Source organism: Leptopilina heterotoma, unplaced genomic scaffold (genome assembly GCF_015476425.1).
Source record: "Leptopilina heterotoma isolate Lh14 unplaced genomic scaffold, ASM1547642v1 Lhet_199, whole genome shotgun sequence".
Lineage (NCBI taxonomy): Eukaryota > Metazoa > Arthropoda > Insecta > Hymenoptera > Figitidae > Leptopilina > Leptopilina heterotoma.
In genome coordinates, this window is record NW_025110915.1 from 1,527,534 (window position 1) to 1,551,531 (window position 23,998).

The 23,998-nt window shown below is 23.9% G+C and overlaps 1 long non-coding RNA gene across 1 annotated transcript in view; it reads left to right on the forward strand.

The window, feature by feature from the left end:
- The first annotated feature begins 8,246 nt into the window (after positions 1 to 8,246).
- The window catches only part of LOC122501070, a 267,535-nt gene continuing 251,783 nt past the window's right edge, over positions 8,247 to 23,998 (forward strand). Inside the window, exons 1-2 of the long non-coding RNA XR_006301537.1 lie at positions 8,247 to 8,360; positions 11,886 to 12,119. This is a non-coding gene — a long non-coding RNA (uncharacterized LOC122501070). The remainder of the gene's footprint in view (positions 8,361 to 11,885; positions 12,120 to 23,998) is intronic.

Consider the following 23,998-nt stretch of genomic DNA (forward strand, 5'->3'; position numbering starts at 1 on the left):
TATAAATACGAAAAATTGAAATTTTCATGGATTTTAATTTGAAACATTTCCCAAATTCAATAACTTCTAATAATTCATGCTAAAATATCTTTACTATTAGCTATGTTAACCTGACAGAACCATATTGAAGGATCACAATAGGACCCATTCCATCATTAAGAGCTAATTTAGGCTATTTAGGCCTACTTTAATGCCCCATTGCCAAATTTACAACGATGTCCATCATTTAGGGCTCACTCCCTACTACAACTCAGATGATTTGCAGACTAAAAAATTATTTAATTTTGAATAAATAAATTTTTAATGACTTTTCAACCAACTTTTGATTGTCTAATAGCGTTCGGGTGGAACTGCTACTACTTAAAAATTGAAATAAAATTCAGGTGATTTGCAGACTGAAACATTATTTAATTTAGAAGAAATATATTTTTATTAACCTCTTTAACCAAATTTTGATTGTTTGATGGCATCGTAATTTCATAATTTATGAGGCAAATATAAAAGACACCAAAATTCTGAATTTTTTTATGAATTCTAAAAATTTAAATTTTTTCCTGTACATTTAATAAACATCCCTGACTTTACTGACCTGTGGCAACCATGTTATTTTATTTTATGTTCAATTCTCACTTTGTATAATGAAGTAATTTAAAAAATGTTCGAATGAAAGCAGGTTAATTAAATTTTTAATTCTCTGTGCTTGAGGAAACATTTTCTCAGTAAGCCTTTACTCAGCAGGACAGTTTGCACGATAGAAGAGGACAATGAGGGTAAAAAAAAGGGTAACATTTTTATACTCGGAAAAGGCAAGTCAAAAACTGCTTCGTATTCAGTCAGCGATCGGCACTATCTATTTATTCCGAAACAAGCGTGTCTCGAGGCTACGGGCCTACATCTCTTTCTCTCTCTCTTTTGTAAAATTGATCGGGTCAACGAAACCGACGAGTTGAGAAGAGGAGACGAACGTGATATTCCTCACATGGAAAATGCACAACGTAAGGAACTTTATTTTCCATTCTATAAATAACATTTTTCTATTTTAAATGAAAATAATGAAAAAAAAAACCGAAAAATATCTTCGAAAAAAATTTAGCTCTTATTAATAAATCTTTTACAGAAAATTTTTTTGTTACACTTAAATTTTAAATAAAGCATTTTTTTAAATGAAATTTTATTTAAATTATAAACAATATATTTTTTAATATTCAATAAAATTTTTTCCTATTTTGAATAAAGCGATTCAATTCTTTCTGGATGTCAGTGTTTGATAATGTCTAGCAACATGTCTCGATTTTACAAAAAAAAAAAGGGAAGAAAAAACCGTTTTCCTGAACGGATGTATACGAATGCGAAAGAGGGTGATTAAAGAACCACGACGCACACAACATAAAAGTAATCGAAATTCCGTCTGATGGTAGGTAGTGATCCATGGAAGCACCAATACCCATTCACTTTGTCACTCGATTGTCGTTTCTCAAACGCGCTTTGATATTGCGCCAAACATTCATTTCAAGCTCTGCATGTTTATATATAGGAAAAAATTTTAGTCGCATGAATTCCCCAAGGAATCATATAAAAATACCTTCAAAAAGATTCGCATTTTAATCCGAAAAAATCTTTTTCAGCTTTTTTGAAGAATTTGAAGAAAAAAAATTTGAATGAAAATAATTTTTTAAAATCTGAATTTTAATATTTGAGAATAAATTAGAACGGAATAAATATTTGCGAACAAAATAAATGAAAATAAAAAAAAAAAACAGAACAAAATAAATTAAATTTGAGAATAGGAACAAAATGAGATAAAATATTTGAGAATAAAATAGAAATAAAGTAAAAGAAATAAATATTGGAGAATAAAGTAAAAAGAAATAAATGTGGACGTCCACATGAAAAGGGCCCATTTTGGCACTATTGGAGTTATCTATATGGGCGTATTCCTGGCAAAATTTGGAAAATTTTGAGTGGTCTTAGAACTTTTTTGGTTAAAAATTCGCTGAGTTACGAAATTTCAAAGTTTAGAACGCCACAAACCTCATTTCGAGAAAAACGGAATTAAAGATTGCGATATCAACTAATTGTTGTATCTCTGGTTCTTCTTAGAAGTTATTCAGATAAAAATTGTTTCCAGTTCAGGGCACCTTGAAGATAAAAAACCAACAAGTTTTAAATTTTTAAAACCATCCCTCCTCTTAAATTTCAAAAATTTCGTACTTAAGTACTAAAAACCGACAATATGGGCCCTTTTCTAAAAAGGAGAATTTTTCTATTGAAAAACCATTTTTTTACAAGATTAATGATTAGGTACAATTTTATTGTGTCATTTGAAGAAAAAGAACAGATACTACACTTATTAAAAATTTTTTGACAGTCTCTATTATGAAAAAATTGACGCAATATCCAAATTTTCATTTCGAAAATTACAAAAAAAAGATTGTAACATCAATATCTCTGGTTCTTCTCGGAAGTTATTCAGATAAGAATTGTTTACAGTCCAGGACACCTTAGAGATGAAAAATCAAGAGGTTTTAAATTTTTCCACACCTCCATTTTTAAAATTCGGATTACTTTTGCAAATGACCGACAAAATAGGCCCTTTTCATTTTTCTAAAGAACCAATGAAATCAAACAGTTAAATTATCGATAAATTAATGAAAACCGCATGATTCGACTTGTCAAAACATGTAGATTGATAATAAAAAATAAAAAAAAAATTAAGATTTTGCTCCAAAATTCCTAAATTGCGATTATCTCGAAAACTGGAACCGACAATATGGGCCCTTTTCATGTGGACGTCCACAAATATTTAAGAACTTGTAGTAAAAAAAGCAATGTTATTGATATTTTTTTTGCTAAAGAAAAGGGTTTTTTTCTCTATCTATTTTTACTTGCAATACTTTTTCCGTTTGAATGGTATTTTGTAACACTTGGACACAAAAACCAATCAGGAATCGAGAACTGGCAGTTGAAATGCGAAAGGAGCGAGGACTGAGGCAACAAGAAGGATCTCGACCGAACCACATACGTGATGAGTAAACCAAGTATATGTGTTGGCAAAAGTATTGTCCCACCTTCTGGGGGGGCTCAAATGTACAAAAGCAACACACAGGTCGCTGAAGGCATGGCTCAAGTTCTGATTAAATTCCCCAGGAATTTAGGTGATTTCACCTTGATTCGATAGAAGAAGGCATTTCATAGACGAACGGTCGAGGATAAGACCAGCCAATAAAGACGCATTTTTCTCCACCCTCTCAACAAAGCACTGGACCAAATTGCACTGCTCGTGAAATTCTCTCCACTATATATTGTGTGCGCTGCTAACATACTCCTCTATACCGATTTTTCTCCCCCAAGACACAATTTGTAATTAATCACTGACAAACATAAAATAATATTCAATTAATAAATAATCCCTGCTATAATTGATATATTAGCTCATTTTTTCGTAATCTATATTAATAATCGTATTACGCACTGAAAAAAAAATTATTTAATTAATAAAAAATTAATAAAAAATTAATTAAAATTAATTATTATATAATTCTAATAATTAATTATTTTATTAATTGACTATTATCAATTAAATATTTACTTGAATCAAATAATATTTATTGGAGTCAATTAAATGGTATTTAAAACAATAATTTCAGTATTTGAAGCAAATACAATTTAATTGACTCCAATAAATATTATTTAATTGCTAATAGTCAATTAATCGGTTATTTAAATCAAATGAATTTTTTTTCAGTGCAGTAATCTGTTCACAGTTTAAAGTTAGTTGTTGTTTGCTTTTTTGATTCCTAACTTTTTAAATAATTTTTCTTTTCAAATGTTTTCAATTTTAAAATTAATGTACTCAAAGTCATTGAATTCTTGCAAAGTATTTATCAAAAAATTTGAAAATAATTGAATTAATTTCAAGAATTTTATCAACAATTTTTTCCATAATTAAATTCTTTCAAAAAAAATTAATAAAATTTTTTGCAAAAAGTAAATTTATAGATAATAAAAATCTTCGTAAGAAAATTCAAATATTTTTATATAAATAATAAAATTCTTATCAGGATTTCACTTCTTCTCAATACAATTTTTAATTGATTTCTTAGAAAATTTCAATTATTTTTAAAAATCTTGTAAAAATTCTCCGAATAAATTCATTTATTTAAAAAAATAATTGAATTTTTCACAGGAGTTCAATTATTTTCATAAATAATAAAATTTTCCCTAAAATTTAATTATTTTAAATACAATTTTACTTGAATTGCAGGGAAAATTAGATTATTTTTAAATTCTTCGTATAAGAATTTAATTATATCAATATATAATTTTTTAAAAAATATTTTTTACTAAAAATTTTGAAATTAATTGAATTTTATAAAGAATCTCTTTTGAGTTTTTAAAATATAGTCGTGTTTATTAAATTATAATAGGTATTAAAATTGTTCATAGAAAATTAAATTCTTTTAAACAATTTTATTACAGTTTTTGTAAATAATTATATTCAATTTTTGAAGAATTTCATTAAATTTCGTAAAAATAATGTAATTTTTGAAAATAATTTTAATTGAAAATTTTGAAAATAATTGAAATTTACAAAGAATTTTATTTAAAAAATTTAAGAACAATTGAATTGTTTAGAAAAATCTTATTTTAATTTATAAAAATAATTTAACCTGTTGGAGAAATTTTATTACAATATTGTATTGAAATTATTTGAATTTCTCAGAAGAATTTTATTATTTACAAAAATAATTGACTTCTTGCCAAAAAATTTTACAATTTATAAAAATAATTGAATTGTTTCGAAGAATTTTATATCAGAATTGTTGAAAATAATTAAATTTTTATTTAAACTCTTGACAATTTAATTTAAATGATATTTTTAAAAATAATTGTATATACTTTCGAGAAATTTTATTAAAATTATATTGAAAATAATTGAATTCCTCCGAAACATTTTATTATTTTTGAAAATAATTGAATTCTTTTGAAGGATATTATTATTTATAATTTATAAAAATATTTTAATTTTTGCGAAGAATTTTCTTATTTATAAAAATAATTGAATTTATTCTTGCGAAATGAACAAAAAATTTTGAACGTTCAAATGAACGAAATATTTTTTGTTAAAAATATTTTCATAGATTATTGATTACAATTCAAATTAAAAACTCAAATTTTACATTTAGAAACATTATAATTAATTTGCTTAATAGTGACGCAAAATTATAGTAATAAAAATTTAATTTGAAGAAGAAATAAATAAATTTCGTTCATTTGAACGTTCAAAACTTTAACCTCCTCTTGCGAAGAATTTTTTAATTTATAAAAGTAATTGAATTTTTTCGAAGAATTTTCTCTGATTTTTGGAAAATAATTAAATTTTTTTGAAGGAATTTTATTAAAAATTTTGAAAATACTTAATAATTTAAAAAAAAATATTTCTGTAAATTTAATATTAATTTTTCCCGGATTTTTTATTCAATTGGCATATTGTATATTGTGAAATTTAATTAAATCCGTAGTTAAATTTAATAATCTGTAATTTAATTGTGATTAAAATCGGAGTAAATTAAACGAACTTTGATGGTAAAAACAAACAAATAATTCCAATGTAGATAAACTGAAAACAAACCATTGATATCCATTTTTGTCCATTTGTCGTTGTTTAAACAATTCCTTGGATTCCTGTCGTATAATTTACCATTTTTTCACTAAATGGTCGCTATTTTCTCCAATAATTAGATCCTTGCGAAAAGTTTGCCATTTTTTCCAAAGTGAGTCAATGAGTGCCGTCTTCCGTATAATGCTGAATTCCTTGCACACATATTTCACTACTGAATACCGAATACAAAATTTTAATCTATCCAATATTCCCATTTTTATAAAAATCGAAACTAGTTAAGAACACCCTAATAAACGATCGCGTTTTAAAGAATTTCGCACTCCCGATAGCTAACCTAACCTATAAATTGAGACTGCTGCTGCTCCGAAAAAAAGAAATACTTTCGATAAAATACTAACCCAATCAGCTCTTAATCATTCTCGAAAACTATTTACTATCTATGATCAACAAAAATGTAATTTAACTCGTAATTTATATACTTTTTTTAAAGAAAAAAAACACTGCAATGCGTTTACTACAAAAAATGACGCCACAATAATGAAAGTGAAGTGAGCGCCAGGTCAATGACCTCTTAAAATGGCGGCACAATTGCGAAAATTTTATTGGTCTATACCGATTAATTATCATTGTCTATAAGAAGAGCCAATCAGCTGCTCTGCAATTACTGAGCTTAGGAAGGGGTGTGATCCGAACATAAAGGCGAGTTTCCATAAGTAGACAATTATTTTTTATTACATTGAAAAGATAGAATGATTAAATTAAAAGAAAAAATTGTAGACTAATATTAATAGAATAGAAGGCAATAGTAATTTAATTGCTACTTTTTGTAAATATATCGTAGAATTTTGTGAATAACAACTATTTTTGTTCTGCAGTTGGTACTACTGACATTCTTGATTCTTGTGTAAGCTCATACTTCCGGTCAGCCATATTGCAAAGGTAAATACCGTAAATATTGACAGTTTAACGAAGAACATGTTTTGAAAGTATTTATATAAAGTTTATTATTCTGTTTAAATAATTATTTGTCATTTGACATATTTTATTGAAAGAGTATATTTGAATATCGATTTAAACCAAGAATTCGGTAAATACTAATGTCAAAAATGATAAATATTTGCTCTTGAAACTTGACATAGAAGGTGACTATTTATCTTATTTATCATTTATTTATTATCCGATTTTTTTCTAACAAATTTTTTAACCTTAAATTTAATATTTAAATAACAACAGAAAGAGTTTAATCTAATTGAAAAAAGTTGTATATTTTTTATCATTTTGAAAAGAATTTAAATGAATTTCCAAAAAGTATAATCAAATTTTGAGGTTAGGTTTTTTGCTTGACATAACAATTGTCAATAAATGTATGTGTCAAATTGTTTATTTAAATAGTTGGAAATATTAATTGGGAATAATTATTTTATTTCCATTTTATGATAATTTACGATATTTATATTTATTTTCTTTGTTTTTCTAGTTTTTTTCCATACAAAATGAGAAAGGATGGAACGAATAAATTTGTAAACATTTTACAAGAAATAATATTAAATTATTTTTCATCACTGCAGAGAAATACGGAAATTTAATAATTAAAAAATTAATAAATTGATAAATAAATTAAGTACCGATAGCTGATTGACAATCAATACAACTGCATATTTAAAGCTCCAACACGATTCTAATTATGCATGTCAGGAAAAAGTGAAAAGAATATAATTATCGAAAAACATATTTGCACGAAGAGGAAAATTATTTATTTATTTACATAATTTCGCAAAAATAGTGTTTGAGGTAATGTTTGTTTTTGTTTTATTAAAAATAATTTCTTAACTATACAAATTTTATTAATTTATTAATTAAAATTTTTTTGCTTTTCTTTTCTTTTAATAAACTTTTGTTTTTATTATTTTTTTCTCAACGTAAAAGAAATTATAAGAAAAGAAAATCTGAACAGAAAAAGATTATATTTATTTTTTAATATTTCCTTAGATATTTTCTTAACTGTCGAATAAAATATTAAAAAAAACAACGATAAAGTAAATATTATTTAAATTTCAGAATATTTTTTCTCTTTTTAATTAGTTTTAGTCTTTATTTTATTATTTATTTTACTTTTCCATTTGCAGTTTTATTGGTTTCATTTATTTTCTAATTTTCTTTTAATAAATTTTTGTTTTTATTAATTTTTTCTCAACTTAAAAAAAATTATAAGAAAAGAAAATCTGAAAAGAAAATGATTATAATTGTTTTTAAAATATTTTAAAAACCTAAAATTATAAAACGAATAAATTGAACCAAAACAGAGGATTTAAGCCAAGAGCTTTTTTCTTTGGATATTTTCTTGAATGATGAATAAAATATAAAAAGAAATAACGAAAAGTAAATATGATTTTAATATCAGATTATTTTTTCTATTTTTGTATTTATCATTAATTATTATATTATTTTATTATTAATTTTATTTACTTATTCTACTTTTTATTTACTTTATTATTTATCTTGTTTATTCTATTTTTTATTAACTTTATTATTTTATTTATTTACTTCGTTAATGATAAATGTAAATATTTTTCAGTTACAAAAAATTGCAAAATTCGAGAAACTAAAGAAAGGAGTGGATTCAAAAGATATTAAAATTTTTTTCTGTGACGAAGAAAAACTCAAATTTGAAAATGTTTCCTCTACTGCAGTATTTCAACAGGGTTGTCACATGTCAGAGAATTCTGGGAAAAGTCAGGTAAATTAAAATTAGTCAGAGAAAAGTCAGAAATTTTTATTAAAAGTACTGGAGAAAATTAAATTTTTTGAATTCATAAGTAAATTCGGAATTTTAGTGTCTTTTTCGTTTGCCTCATAAACTATGAAATATTGCAAAGAATTCAAATTCAAACCCTTCAATTTTTTCAATTTCTGATAATAATTTCTTTTTAAATAACTTAATTCTTGAAAAACTATCATAAAATTATGATTTATAAATTATTTAAAGAATAATTTTATTAAAAAATTTAAAAATTAATCGAATTTCAAAAGAGTTGCGTTTACAATCTTCATAAATAGATAAACTTCAAAGATTTCATTTTGAAATTTTAGAAAATATCAATTTTTAATGAATTTAAATAGAAATTTTAAGAACAACTGTTTACAGAAATTTAATTACTTTCAAAAATGATAAACTTCTTCGCATAAATTCAATTATGTTCAAAAATTTTAAAAAATTCTCATTAAAATTTCAATTATCTTCATAAATAATAAAATTCTTCTCCGAAATTCAATTATTTTTAAAAAAAATTGTACATAATTCATGTCAAAATTTCAATTATTTTCCTCACTTCCACTATTTTAATAAAATTTTTTAAAAGAATTCAATTATTTAAACAAAATATTAATAATCACAGGAATTTAATTACTTATCAATTTTTTATAAATTTCTTCGCACCAACTCAATTATTTATAATTTTTTAATGAATTTTCTTGAAGGAATTCAAATATATTCAGAAAATTAAAAAAAAATAGTTCTGAGAAATTCAATTATTTTGAAAAATTTAAATAAACTTCTTTTAAAAATTCTATTTAAAAAAAAATGTTGACAAAATTCTTTACAAGATTTAGTTAATAAAATTGCAATTTTATTAAAATTTTCCTATATAATTCAATTATTTTCAATACATTTCTTCTTAAGAATTTAATTATTTTCACAAATAATACATTTTTTATGGGAATTCAAATATTTAAAAAAATTTGAATAATATTCTTCACAAGAAATTAATTATTTTCATAATTAATAATATTTTTTTATTCAATTATTTTCAAAAATAAAATTCTTCACAGGAATTCAATTCTTTAAAAAAATTATTAATAAAATTCGTTGCAAGAATTCAATTATTTTCATAAAATAACAAAACTTATCGCAAAATTTAAAATTTAAATTATTTTTTGTACAATTTGAAATAAAATGATAGAAAATTGCATTTATTCTTAAATTTTTTTTTTTAAATTCGCTGAAAGAATTCAATTATTTTTAAAATTTGTTGATAAAATTCTTCATATAAATTCAGTTTTGAGAAATAATCAAATATTTAAGAAATTATTTATTTTTTTATATAAATAATTGAATTCTCGAAGAATTTACTAATAAAAATTGATTGAAAAACGAATTTCACTGGAAATTTTATATTATAAATGAATATTAAAAGCATTATAGGGTGAATTTTTAGAAATAATTGAATTTTAAAAAGAGTTCAAATTAAAATGTTTGAAAATTTGAATTTTTTGTTACAATATTCTCTGATGATATAAAATAATTATTTTATCACGCTGTCATCTTAAATTTCTTCATGTTTTATAACATTATTCTTAAAATTTATTGAACTTCAGAAGGTTTGAATTTGAAAATCTTAATTTCTATAGAAAAATAATAGGTAATGATTAAATATTTTTAAAAAAAAGAAATTATTGATGTTTTTGAATAATTTTACAATTAAAGAAATTCGTAAATAAATGTAATACAACATTTTTTTGAAAAACTAATAATTTTTGGAATGAATCAGAATAATCTTCAGGGTTAGGGAAAAAGTCTAAATTTTTTTCTGGAATTCAGGGAAAATCAAAATTAAATTTTTTTTGGTAATTCTTTTTAAAAATGAAGAAATATTCCCAATAATTGGAGCTAAGGTATTTAATTTAATTAGGTACTTTTAATTTTATCAATTTTTTAGAATACTTACATATTCTTTCAAAAAATAGAGAAGCAGAAAGCAAAAAAAATGCTCCATTATATTAGTAAAAATGTCAAATATATCAGATGTCACAAGTTAAGTGAAAAAAAGTCAAAACGTTTGACGCCCGTCATACTCATAAATGAAATAAGAAAATAAATTTTTAAATTAAACTACATTCTAGAAGGAAAGCTAAGGAGAGAGACGTGTCGAAATCATGGATCAAGGAAACTGTTTTATTATTAATCTAAAAGTTTTACGAAACTTGGTAATGTTCCGGACTAATCTTAGGGGACATGATGCCCGTCTGTCAGAGGGGTTGTTGCAGAAAAGGCAAAAGAGACGTCAACGCATCATTTTTGACAACGTGAAAGAAGAAAGAGGGGTTCCTCCATATACATATATATATATATATATAAAAGGTCCTTTCGGACTTTTTAAAAGTTCATAATTGCCGGGGACACGTCTACTACCCGGGTATAAAATTGAGCCAACCGCAGCCTTTGTGGTCTACTTCTCTCTCTCTCTCTCTTTTTCCTCTCTTCGGCCTTCATTTTCAGTCCTTGCTCGCTTGTAAAAGTCAGCATATTTCAACATGCAAACCAATGTTCTCTGGCCAGACAATTTTCTCCCTTGGTCTACGAATGAATTTCTCCCCCTATTACATCGTCACTCGAGCCTCTCTCTCTCTCTCCTCCCTTATGACCATCAGTAAAAGGTCGGCGGCAGCTTTTTGGGTTAAAAAATTTTCTCCGCATGGGATTTCGATGGCGCTAACATCACAGATCGCCAAACGAACTGGAATTGATACGGTCTCAGTAGGGAAAGGGGGTGGCTTTTTTTTCTTCTCTTTTTTTTAACCAGATATTCCCTGCACTCGAGAAATTCAATGGGGTATGAAGGCGTGTGCAAAAAATGCTATGGCGCAATTTAGCGAAATTAAAACACTAATTTGACCGGACAATATCCAATTACAAAGGCGCGCTTGGATATTAATTTCTGGCTTTTATTTCCGTTTGTTCTGCACATCCGGTGGCAAACCAATTCCCCCGCACTGTCTCCTCTTCACTTTAGCTTCATCGGGAAAGTTTACGTTCTCTATTTTTCTATTCTGTGATTGGTCACACCGTCGTTATATTTCGATTAGTTCCAATTGTTTTTATTTATCGGCATATTTTCCCCCTTCTTTTTATTTTTTGCGATTTTATTTCTTATTCATTTGTAGTGGATGATGGGGGCAAAAAACTTTCGATATTTTTTTGTTTTCTCTTTTTTATTATGAAATTGAATAGAAAATATTAAGTTTGAGTGCAAATACTTGTGATACGTAAATTTTTTCCTATATTTTGGGAATAGTAAATAAATTTTGTATTTGAAATATTGAATTTTGACAATAATAAATAAATTTAGTTTTTAGAAAACTAAATTTTGATAATTCTAAATAAATTTATTTAGGAAACTAAATTTCGAGAATACTAAACTAATTTTGTTAAATTTTAATCACGAATTAATTGAACTGATTTTAATTTGGTTTCTTTTGTTTACAGATGTAGAGAATAAAAAAGGTACTTCGATCAATAAGAAATGATTTATTAATTATTTCAACTACTGAAAAATCAAAAAAGGGTCGAAATTTTCCCATTAATACTTGGATTGGATTTTTAAAAATAAATTTTGGCCTGCATTTTCAATTTTAAACAACAAAATAATTCACAAGATGAAGGAGCAGAAGCAGTGGGAGCAATGCATCATATTGCGTCAACGAAGATAATCAGCTACTGGTAAGTCCCTCCTGCCTCCAGATTTTGTGGCGGAGTCAAGTTGTAATATAATTCGAAAATTTCATAGTGACACCAAATTGAATTAATATGTTAATTAAAAAAAATTGCATATTTTTTCAAATAAAAAGTGAATTTTTCTTGTGTAATACTGCAAAAATATTTATGTGTTTCTTAAATATATTTTTCTAGGGACACGGGCACAACTATTTTATATTTTTTTAGGTGCGAGTAAATTTTTTAATTTTAAATAGAATTTTTTATATAAAGAAAAGAATGAAAATTTCTTTATCAGTAGAAGAAGAAATCTCAATAGTTTTTTTAGAGAGAACAAAATTAATTAACAATTTTTTTAAAAAATAAATATCAAAATGAATTTGGTATTAATTGTTAAATTATTTTAATTAAAGTAAAGTTTCCATTGAGGAGGAAAAAATTGAAATTAATGACGAGGGCACACATTCATTTTTATCAGTAGAAGAAGAAATTTTAATTGTTTCTAATAAAGAATACAATTAATTAACAATTATATCAAATTCGCCTATTATGCAAGTTATTTTTATTTAAATGAAGTTTTCACTAATAGAAAAAATTGTTTACTTAATAACAACTGCATAAATTTATTCCTGATTAGTAGGAAAAAATCTTTAAATAGTTTTTAAGACGGGAAAATATTAATTAACAATTTTTTTTATTAACAAATATGAAATTTGCCTATTTTGCGTAAGTTATTTTCATTTAACTAAAGTTTTCATCGATCGGAAAATTTTTTAATTAATTAAAAATGAGTAAATTTATCTTTGATTAGTAGAAGAAAAAATTTAAATAGTTTTTAAGAGAGAGAAAAATCCAAGAGTTATTTTCAGTGAAGTAGAATTATTATTGATGAAATATTTTTTTTATTAATAAAGTTTACAACATTTTTTGTTTTATTTTATTAATAAAGCTGAAAGGTATTTTTTACTAGTAGCTGTAGGAGAAAAGCTTTCTTATTAGTAAGAGAAGAAATTAATAATTTTTACGAGTGAAAAAGAAAATTAATAATTTATTCATCAACAAATATCAATTTTTCAGTTCTGCGTGTTATTTTTAATTGAACGAAGTTTTTATTAATCAAGCTTTTTTTTAATTAGTGGAAAATCTATAAATTTATTCTCTACATACAGGAGGAAAGATTCAAATATAGTTTTTAAGTGGAAAGAAAGTAAACATTTTATTTATTCTGCATATTATTTTCATTTAAATCGTGAAATTCTTTATCTAATTAAAGGTAAAGGCAAACATTTATTTCTGATTTCTAGGAGAGAAATTCAAATAGTTTGTAAGAGGAAGAAATATACTACTTTTTGTACAATTGTAATTAATTTACAATTGGTTATTTACAATAGAGTAAATAATATAAAGTAATTTTGTTTAAATTTCGCTTTTATCGTTACTGTTTATTTTGATTTAAAAACTAACTGGAGAAATGAAAAATTATAAAAAAAATAGTTTAGAATATGAACAATTGTTTTTGTTTTCATCAAAAAAAAAGGTACTGTGCAATTTTTATCTTTTATTTATTAAGAGCCAATTATTTTCGAATGACTGGCTCTAAATTCTTTTTCATTTCACTTTGTCACTATGGAATTTTCTCTTTACTTCCACAATCGATTTATTTTATTGTTTATGATATTAGTTTTTCTATTTGTATTTTTTTGAGGATGAATTGACCGATACACAATAACTGAATATCCTCATAAGAAATATTGATTTTGATCCAGATCGATGTATCTAATGTCAATTTTTTTTATTTCTCTTAAAAAAAGACTACTAATTTATATTTTTTTTAAAATGTTACGATTTTATTTTTAAAAAATTCAGTTTCTTTGGCTAATTCATTGAAAAAAAAATTTATTTGATTTAAATAAAAGATTATTTGTCAATCAAATATTATCTATTTTATCAAATAAATATTTACTTCAATGAAATAATTTTTTTAAGTCAATTAAATGGTATTTGCTTCAAATAAACATATTTAATAAATAATATTAACAAATATTCTTTATCAATAAATATTCTTGCTTCAAATACTAAAATTGTTGATTCATTTATACAATTTATTTGATTAAAAGAAACATTTTTCGATTCAAGTATTTATTTATTTGCCAAAGGACAAGTAATCGTTTAATTGAAGAAAATAAATTTTCTTTACAGTGTAGAATTCGAAATAATTTCCTACTGATTGGTAATTTCGAATTCTATTAAATTCAATTAAAATTCGCGCCTTGAGTAGAAAATTTATTTACAAACGCAGTTAAACAATTAAATTCTCTTTAGTTAATACGTTCGATTTGGGTATAATTTTTAATATATCTATAATATTCCTATAATAAACTAGAGTATTATTTCAATAACGTTTTCGAGTAGGATCATTTCAATAATATTCTCGTCAAACTATTTCGATAATGTTACTGATCAGTTCGTTTTAATCTCAACGATTATTTCAATAATATTTTCTCCTTCGAGATTTTGGTAGCAAAAACCATTTAAAAATATATTTTCAAAAAATTCATTAAAAAAATTTTTTATTACAATTTTTTTAAATTAAATTATTTTTAATATTTTTGATTATATATAGTTTCAAGAATTCATCTTAATAATTTCTAATCGAAAACCTTGAAGAGTTAAAGTTATATTATAAGAAATTAAATTTTTTTATAATTGAATTCTCGAAGAAATTTCGGAAAATTTTAAAGAAATTACAAATGATTGCAAAAATGCAATTATTATTTTCAAATGTAATAAAATTCTTAACAGAAATTCAATTATGTTCAAAAGTTTTTTAAAATTCTTGTCAAAATTTCAAGTATCTTTATAAATAATAAAATTCTTCTCCGAAAGTCAATTATTTAAAAAAATTTTAATAAAATTCTTGGTAAAATTTCAATTATTATCAAAAATTTTCCTCAATTTAATGATTTTAAATATCTATTATTTTCATAAAGTATTAGAAATTTCACAAAAATTCAATTATTTACAAATTTTTTATAACATTCTTCGCAATGTAATTCAATTATTTTGATATTATAAATAATAACATTATTACAGGGATTCAATTATTTTTCTAAATAATAAAATTCTTTTTTGGAATTTAATTATTTTCATAAATATGTAGTAAAATTCATCGCAGAATTTCAATTATTTTTAATAAAATTTTAATCGAATTCCTCGATAAATGTAATTATTATTAAAAATTTTATTAAAATTCGTCAAACGAATTCAATTATTCAAAAATTTGTTGATAAAGTTCTTTCTGAGATTTGAATTTCAAGAAACATTCAAATATTCAATAAATTATTTTTTGTATTTAAATAATTGAATTCTAGTAGAATTTTACATTAAAAATTGATTTAAAAATGAATTTCATTTAAAAACAAATGAATTTGAAAATTCTCAAAAAACTATTTATAAAATTATTAAAAATAATGGATTTATAGAAAAATTTTAGTTAACACTAAAAAAAAAATTAATTTTGGAGTGGTTACAAATGATTGCAGAAATTCAATTGTTTTCAAGAGTAATAAAATCCTTCACAAAAATTTAATTAAGTTAAAAAATAGTAAAATTCTTCTGAGGAATTCAATTATTTTCATAAATAGTAAAACTCAATGCAGAATTTTAATTATTTTTAATACAATTTTAATCGAATTTCTCGTAAAATGTAATTATTCTTAACATTTTTTTTAAAAATCGTCGAAAGAATTCAATTATTTAAAAATATGTTGGTAAAGTTCTTTATGAGAATTTTGAATTTTAAGAAACATTCAATTGTTCAATAAATTATTTGTTTTTTTATTTAAATAAATTTGCCGTTTTATAGTTATGAAGAAAATTTCATTTATACTTTTAAGTAAAATGTTCTCTTATTTGACTCGGACTGGTTATATTTTTGTCAGTAATTGGTCCTTAATTTTTCATTTTTGTTCCGTAAAATTCGTATTTTTAAATACTTTCATTGGTTCGAGCCCTGTTACTAAGTTAAATGAATTATATTTATTTAAATAATATAAACAATTTTCGCCTAAAATATGTCGTAGAAATCAAATGTAAAATTCAATTACACAATAATATAAAGTTGAAAAATATTATTTCACGAATTTAAATTCTTTCTAATTAAAAATCACTAAAATACAGTAGAATTCATGTAGAAATTCTGTACACTGAAAAAATAATTTATTTGATTCAAATAACCGAATAATTAACTAGGTATTATCAATTAAATATTTAATTGAATCAAATAATATTTATCTGAGTCAATTAAATGGTATTTGCTTCAAATACTGGAATTATTGGTTTAATTACCATTTAATTGGCACTAATAAATATTATTTGGTTTAAGTAAATATTTAATTGATAATAATCAATTAATCGGCTATTAAAATCAAATAAATTTTTTCTTCAGTGTAGAATCATTCATATAGAATGATTCTAGTGAAATTCTATAGAACTTTGTCAGATGGGGAAAGAATAATGGTTAATTAAAGAACGGAAGAGATTTTATATTTTCAGTGATGTCAATAAAAGTTAGGGAGCTGGTGCTTAAGTTCCGGAACTTTGTCTTGCTAATGTGTACAAGAGTAGACAGGGTTGGATAGGATACGTGAAACGTTCAGCCAGGAAGGAGGTTGGCGGTTCGCTCGAGCGCATCGACTGTACCTAGTTCACAAACTAATCGGCAATTCTATCTTCCGTGAGTGTTATATGCATGGTGAGGTGCTGCTGCTTCTGCTGTGCTGCTGATGGTGGTGGTGGAGGTGGTGGTGGTTCAGACGTTGGAGACTTGGTTCCCAAGAGGAGAAAAGGGTGGCGAAAGGGGGGTAGGAGATGCATGCATATTTGGCAGCCGCAGGCGACCTTGTACCATCCAAGCGAACGTTGTACCGGTAACGGTTCGGTAACGGCTCCGATATGCAAATATATTCATTACGTCGCCCGTGCGCCTCGCCCAGTGAGGAGACCAAAAACCATGAGGACAATCATGTGCAACCAAGCAAGCCAAACTTCCCGTTTTGAATATTACTGTTATTGCTTTCCATTGGCCGCTTTATCGCTAAATTAAACCAGAGTAACTAATTTCACAAAATGGGTCACTCTCCATTTGTATTCTCTTATGTCTTTCGAAAAAAATTTATCTCCCACATTCTTTTCATTTTCTTCGCAATTCTTATTTTCTCTATTTCCTTCTTTCTTTATTCATTGAACTATAGCAACAATTCGCGAGCTGCCGCGCGAGGCTAATTTCTCCTTTACTTTTTTTAAAATAAAATCAGCAATTTTAAAAATAATAGAATTTAAAAATTTTTAATTCAAATGTTTTTTTACGAAAATAAAATATGAATTGGAATATAGTTTTAATACTATTATAACTATAATAATCATATATTCTGATACAGGGAATTCAGGGAAAAGTCAGGAATTTTTATTAAAAGTACTGAAAAACGTCGAAAATTGCAACAAAGCTTATTATTAGACTCTAATCATAATAGAAATGTTTAAATAAAAAACTTGCAGAAATTTCATGGAGAAATTCCATAAAATTTCCAAGGGGTACTTCCATGGGATTTTTCGACGTTGGTAATTTTACTCAAATATTTCAAAATTAATTGAATTTTAATGTAGCTGCGTCTACAATATTTATAAATAGATCAACTACAAAAGGTTTTAATTTTAAATTTTATAAAATTTTAATTTTGAATTTAGATTTTAGACTTAGATTTTTGAAAAACTTCAATGATTTAAATTTTTCTTAAATTGGATAAATTTTTTATCCAATATATTTAATTAATCATTAAAAATAATGGATTTAGGAAGAAGAATTTATAGTTAAAAACATTTTTGAAAAGTTGAATTTTAGAGCAGTTGCAAATGATTGCAGAAATTCAATTATTTTCAAATGTCATAAAATTCTTTGCAGAAATTGAATTGTGTTCAAAAATTTTTAAAAATTCTCTTTATAATTTCAAATATCTTTAAAAATAATAAATTTCTTCTCTGAAATTCAATTATTTTCAAAAAATTTTTAAAAATTCTTGTCATTACAATTATTTTTAAAAATAATAAATTTCTTGTCTGAAATTCAATTATTTTCAAAAACTTTTATAAACTTCTTGGAAAAATTTCAATTATCTTTAAAAATAATAAATTTCTTCTCTGAAATTCAATTATTTTCAAAAATTTTTTTAAAAGTCTTGTCATAAATTCAATTTTTTTTAAAAATAATAAATTTCTACTCTGAAATTCAATTATTTTCAAAAACTTTTATAAACTTTTTGGAAAAATTTCAATTATCTTTAAAAATAATAAATTTCTTCTCTGAAATTCAATTATTTTCAAAAACTTTTATAAACTTCTTGGAAAAATTTCAATTATCTTTAAAAATAATAAATTTCTTCTCTGAAATTCAATTATTTTCAAAAATTTTTTTAAAAGTCTTGTCATAAATTCAATTTTTTTTAAAAATAATAAATTTCTACTCTGAAATTCAATTATTTTCAAAAACTTTTATAAACTTCTTGGAAAAATTTTAATTATCTTTAAAAATAATAAATTTCTTCTCTGAAATTCAATTATTTTCAAAAACTTTTATAAACTTCTTGGCAAAATTTCAATTATTTTAAAAAATTTTTCCAAGAAAAATTTTCAAATATAGATAGATAGATATAGATATATAGATAGATATATAGATAGATATAGATAGATTTTCAATATCTATACTATTCTAAAAAAAATTGCAGAAGAATTGAATTATTTAAAAAAATTTTGATAATATTCTACTTAAACTTTTAATTATTTTAAAAATAATAAAAATTTCACAGGAATATTTTTACCTACAAGTTTCTTTTATAAACTTCGCAATAATTCAATTGCAGAAATTTAATTATTTTCAAAAGTAATAAAATTCTTCCCAGAAATTCAATTGTGTTCAAAAATTTTAAAAAATCCTCGTCAAAATTTCAATTATCTTTAAAAATAATAAATTTCTTCTCTGAAATTCAATTAGGTATTTTAAAATACTTTTATAAATTTCTTGGCAAAAATTCAATTATTTTTAAAAATTTTCCAAAATTCAAAGATTTTCAATATCTATACTATTTTTAAAAAATTTTGCAAAAGAATTTAAATATTTAAAAATTTGTTAATAAAATTTTTTATGAGAATTACATTTTAAGAAAAATTTTAATAAATTATTTATTTTTGTTTTGAAATAATTAAATTCTCGTAGAATTTTCTAACAAAAATTGATTTAAAAATGAAGTTCAGTTAAAATTTTAGTTTATAATTGAATATTAAAAGCATTACCTATAGCTTAGATTTTAAGAAATAATTGAATTTTGCAAAATTTTTAAATTAAAATCTTCGAAAATGAACATTTTTTATAGTTTTATTCAATAATTCTGTAGAATTAATATTTTTGTGAAAAAGTTTAATTGAATTTTTGTTGAAATTATTTGAACATTTTATTTTCTAAAACATATTTAATTGAAGAGTTTAAGAATAATCGAAATTTCAGTTTCATTTTCAATTAGAATTTGTAATTGACAAATATTTTTCTTTATTTTTAAAAATTTGTTATTGAAAAAAGCATAGAATAATGAGAATTGGTTTTTTTTTATTGTTAATCGCATATTTTTTTAAAATTTTCTAATTTTTTCTAATACTATTTTATTATTTGTCAAACAATATATTTTTTTAAAGAAAAACACAAAAAGAGCATATATGCTCTTTTTGTGTTTTTCTTTCTGTGTTTTTCGTGCATGCACGAAAATTAACTTTAAATGCGGACAGAATGAATTAAAGACAGAATTATCAGATTATTATAGTTAATTTCGTTACAACAATGAAGTATGTTTTACAACTAGTATCAGTGAGAAACAATTTTGTTTGGACAAAAATATTTTTCGAAAACGAAATAAATCAAAAAGGGGTAATAAATAATTTTCTAATCATTGCTGAATCAAAATGTGATTTCACATATCGTGTATCTGTACATAGAGATCATAGAGTTGAATTCCAACTGACTGGACACGCGTAAATTTTCACTTCTACCAACTTTTTATCTAAAATCGTAAATCTGAATCAATTTTCGTGTCTCTGGACCAAACCCAAAAAAAAAAACAATAGCTAAAACTATAAATAAAAATACTACAACTATACGCTATGTTGTAGTATTATCATACCTACGGTACTATAGTAAACATTCTGAGTTTGGTAAAGCCGTCGAGTGGCATAAACGTCAAGTTGACTCGAGTTTGAAATCGAAACCGAACGATGCATCTCGTTCGGTAACGGAATGGAAGAGAAGTGCTTTACTTGCCGTTCAATGAAAATCGGAATGTCGAGCACGTTAGGAGTGTATATTGTCGACGAGGCCTCTGCCCTTATATATAACGCTTCAACGGCATAGCGAGACGAATTGTTCCACCAAACTTGCCTGTTAATTAATGTCACTTCAACGATGATTAAGAATCCAACTTTTTCAAAAATACCTTCAGCAGAGAACTCTCATTTACAAAAAAAAATTCAACTTCATTAGCAAAATTTTCATATCCAACATTTTAACCTTACCTTTAGGTAAGTACCTTTAGATACTTACCTTAAGGTACTTACCTTACGTAACTTAAAAAAATCCACCTAATTAAGTTGAATTTCGCTCAGTTCTTTCAGAAAATTCCATTTTTAAAAATTGACTCTATAAAAAATCCCTAAGATCAATTACAAAATTAGGAAAAAAAATTCTTTTGTCAGATATCTACATTTTTCTGATTTGAAAATTCATGGAGAGGTTGAATTCCCCTCCCTCACCACCCGACCTTCTTTTCCCTAGGCTCGTATCGCTCCTCTAGTTTCCTAGGTTATCGTCGCAGCGAATTAGTGCTGCTACAATGAACCGAAGTAAGTATGTAACCTAAGATTTCATTAGTTAACACTCGAGCGCTCGCTTGGGAATTTATAGCGTGAGTGCTCGTGTGGAATACAATATATATATGTACGATGATGAAATGTAGTTACATTGCATATATTAATTTTGCACTATAGTGTCGCGCCCGCGTTTGTTTCTATATGTTGATTTGATTGAAAATTAGTAATCGCCAGGAAATACACTCTATCCGCAGAGTGCTCTATATGAATGATAAGCTTGTTATTCTGATTACTGGCAAACTCGTTATTCTAATGCATACACCCCCCCCTCCCCTCCTCTTTCTACATACATTCCCTATTCACATCGCATAATATTCTCTGGCTAAACAATTTTAGGCTACCCTTGATTAAACAATAATTAGAATTCATTGGAGAAAGAATATTTTGACTTTAGAAATATATTCAACTTATTGTGAGAATATATTTGAGGACTAAATAGACGCTTAAGGTGTGCTGGAGGCAAATTTATATTTTTTGTCCTATTTGGCCCTGTTAATAATTTTTATTTTTTTGTCTGACTAAAGCCTATCTTCAATACCGAATGTAAATTTAAAATTTTGGTCTGAGCTAAATTTATTAGCCGAAAAATTCCATGGAAGTACAACCTGGAAATTCCATGAAATTTCCGTGGAGTTTCCATGGAAATTATGCAAGTTTTATATTTTAAAAATATTTTAACATTTCCAGGGTTGCCGCAGATCAGGAAAAAGTCAGGGATTTTTAATAAAATACTGAAAAAAAATTGAATTTACATAGAAGAAGTTACAAATGATTACACAAATTCAATTAATTTCAAAAATAATAAAATTCTTCGTAGACATTCACTTATGCTAAAAAGTTAAAAAAAAACATCCCGGTCAAAATTTAAATTATCTTTAAAAAATTAAAAATAATAAAATTCTTTTCTAAAATTCAATTATTTTGAAAAATTTTAATAACATTTTTGGCAAAATTTCGATCATTTTCAAAATTTTTTCTCAATTCAATCATTTTCAATATCTACCATTTTAATAAAATTTTTCAAAAGAATTTAATCATTTTAAAAAATTTTCAATAAAATTCTACGCAAAAATTTAATTATTTTTATAAATAATATAAATTTCACAAGAATTCAATTATTTACAAATTTTTTATAAATTTTTCACGAAATAAATCAAATATTTTCATTAAAATAAAATTTTTTAATGATATTTAATTATTTCTAGGAATAATAACATTCTTTTTAGGAATTCAATTATTTTTATAAATAATAAAACTCGTCCCAAAAATTTTAATTATTTTCAATGTAATTTTAATGGAATTCCTCGAAAAATGTAATTATTCTTAAAAATTTTATTACAATTCATTAAAAGAATTCAATTATTTAAAGAAATTTTGATATAATTTGTTCATTAGAATTTAATAATTATTTTCTACACATTTTTAATAAAATTTCTTGAAAGAATTTAAATATTTTCAAAAGTTTTAATAAAATTCATTATAACAATTCAATTTTTTTTAAAAGTAATGAAATTCTTCTCAGAAATTCAATTACGCTAAAAAATTAAAAAAAATATCCTTGTCAAAATTTCAATTATCTTTAAAAATAATAAAATTCTTCTCCAAAATTCAATTAATTTCAAAAATTTTCCTCAATTTAATCATTTTTAACCTACCATTTTAATGAAATTTTTCATAAGAATTAAATTATTAAAAAAAAATTCATTAAAATTCTACTGAAACATTTAATTATTTTCATAAATAATAAAAATTTCACAGAAATTCAACTATTTACAAATTTTTTATAAATTTCTTGTCAATAATTTAATTATTTGCATAAATAATTAAACTTTTTACCGAGATTCAATTATTTTCATGAATAATAAAACTCATTATAGAATTTCAAAATATTTATTCAATAAATTATTTAATTTTGTATTTCAATAATTAAATTGTCGTAGAATTTTGTTTGCAAAAAATTTTTGAAAATAATTACATTTTTCGAGGAATTTATTTAAAATTCTATTACAAATAATTAAAATCCCATGAAAAATTTTGTTACTTGAAAAAAAAATTGAATTCTTGGGAAGGATTTTATTAAAATTTTTGTAAATAATTTAATTTCTTTTGAAAAAAAATTAAATTATTTACAAACATTTTAATAAAATCCTTCCTAAGAATTCTATTATTTTAATCATTTTTAAAGTGATTCAGAATATTCTTTAGGGTCAGGGAAAAATTCAAATTTTTGTCTGGAAATCAAGGAAAAGTCAGGGAAATTCTGTAAATTTTTTATTTTAATTATATTTTAACATTTCTTTTATGATATCATTTAAGTTCTGCAAATAAATTGCAACAAAGCTTATTATTAGGGATTATTCACACATTACGTCACAGTTTTTTTTCCTTGAAACTTGTCTTTATTATTGATTTTCATTTATTTTGTCTGTCTTAAACCTTCATTTACTACTTTACTTAAAATTTGAAACATTTGTCTGGGAAAAATTTACTTTTACTACGAATTTTAACAAATCTTGTCTGACTGAAGCGTACTTATACTACTGGAAAGAAATTTACATTTTCAATTTTGTTTGATAAACATTTACTCTTACTACGAATTTAAACTAATCTTGTCTGACGGAGGCGTACTTGTACTACTAGGATTCGATTTTGTAATTTAACTTTTATTTTTGATTCGTTTTTTACTTTAAATTTGGCGTTAATTTTAACTTTGATTTTCACTCTGACTTTGACTTTGAAATTCAGTGTGAAAATGAAATCAATGTTAAATTAAAAAGTCAAATTGAAAGTGAGAGTGAAAATGAAAGTCAATGTCAAAATCGAGCTCTTGCAGCTAAATTTACAGTCTTCTTCTGATTATAATGCGCTCATACTACTAATTTTAATTTTTGGTGTCTGACTAAAACATATCTTTAAAATCA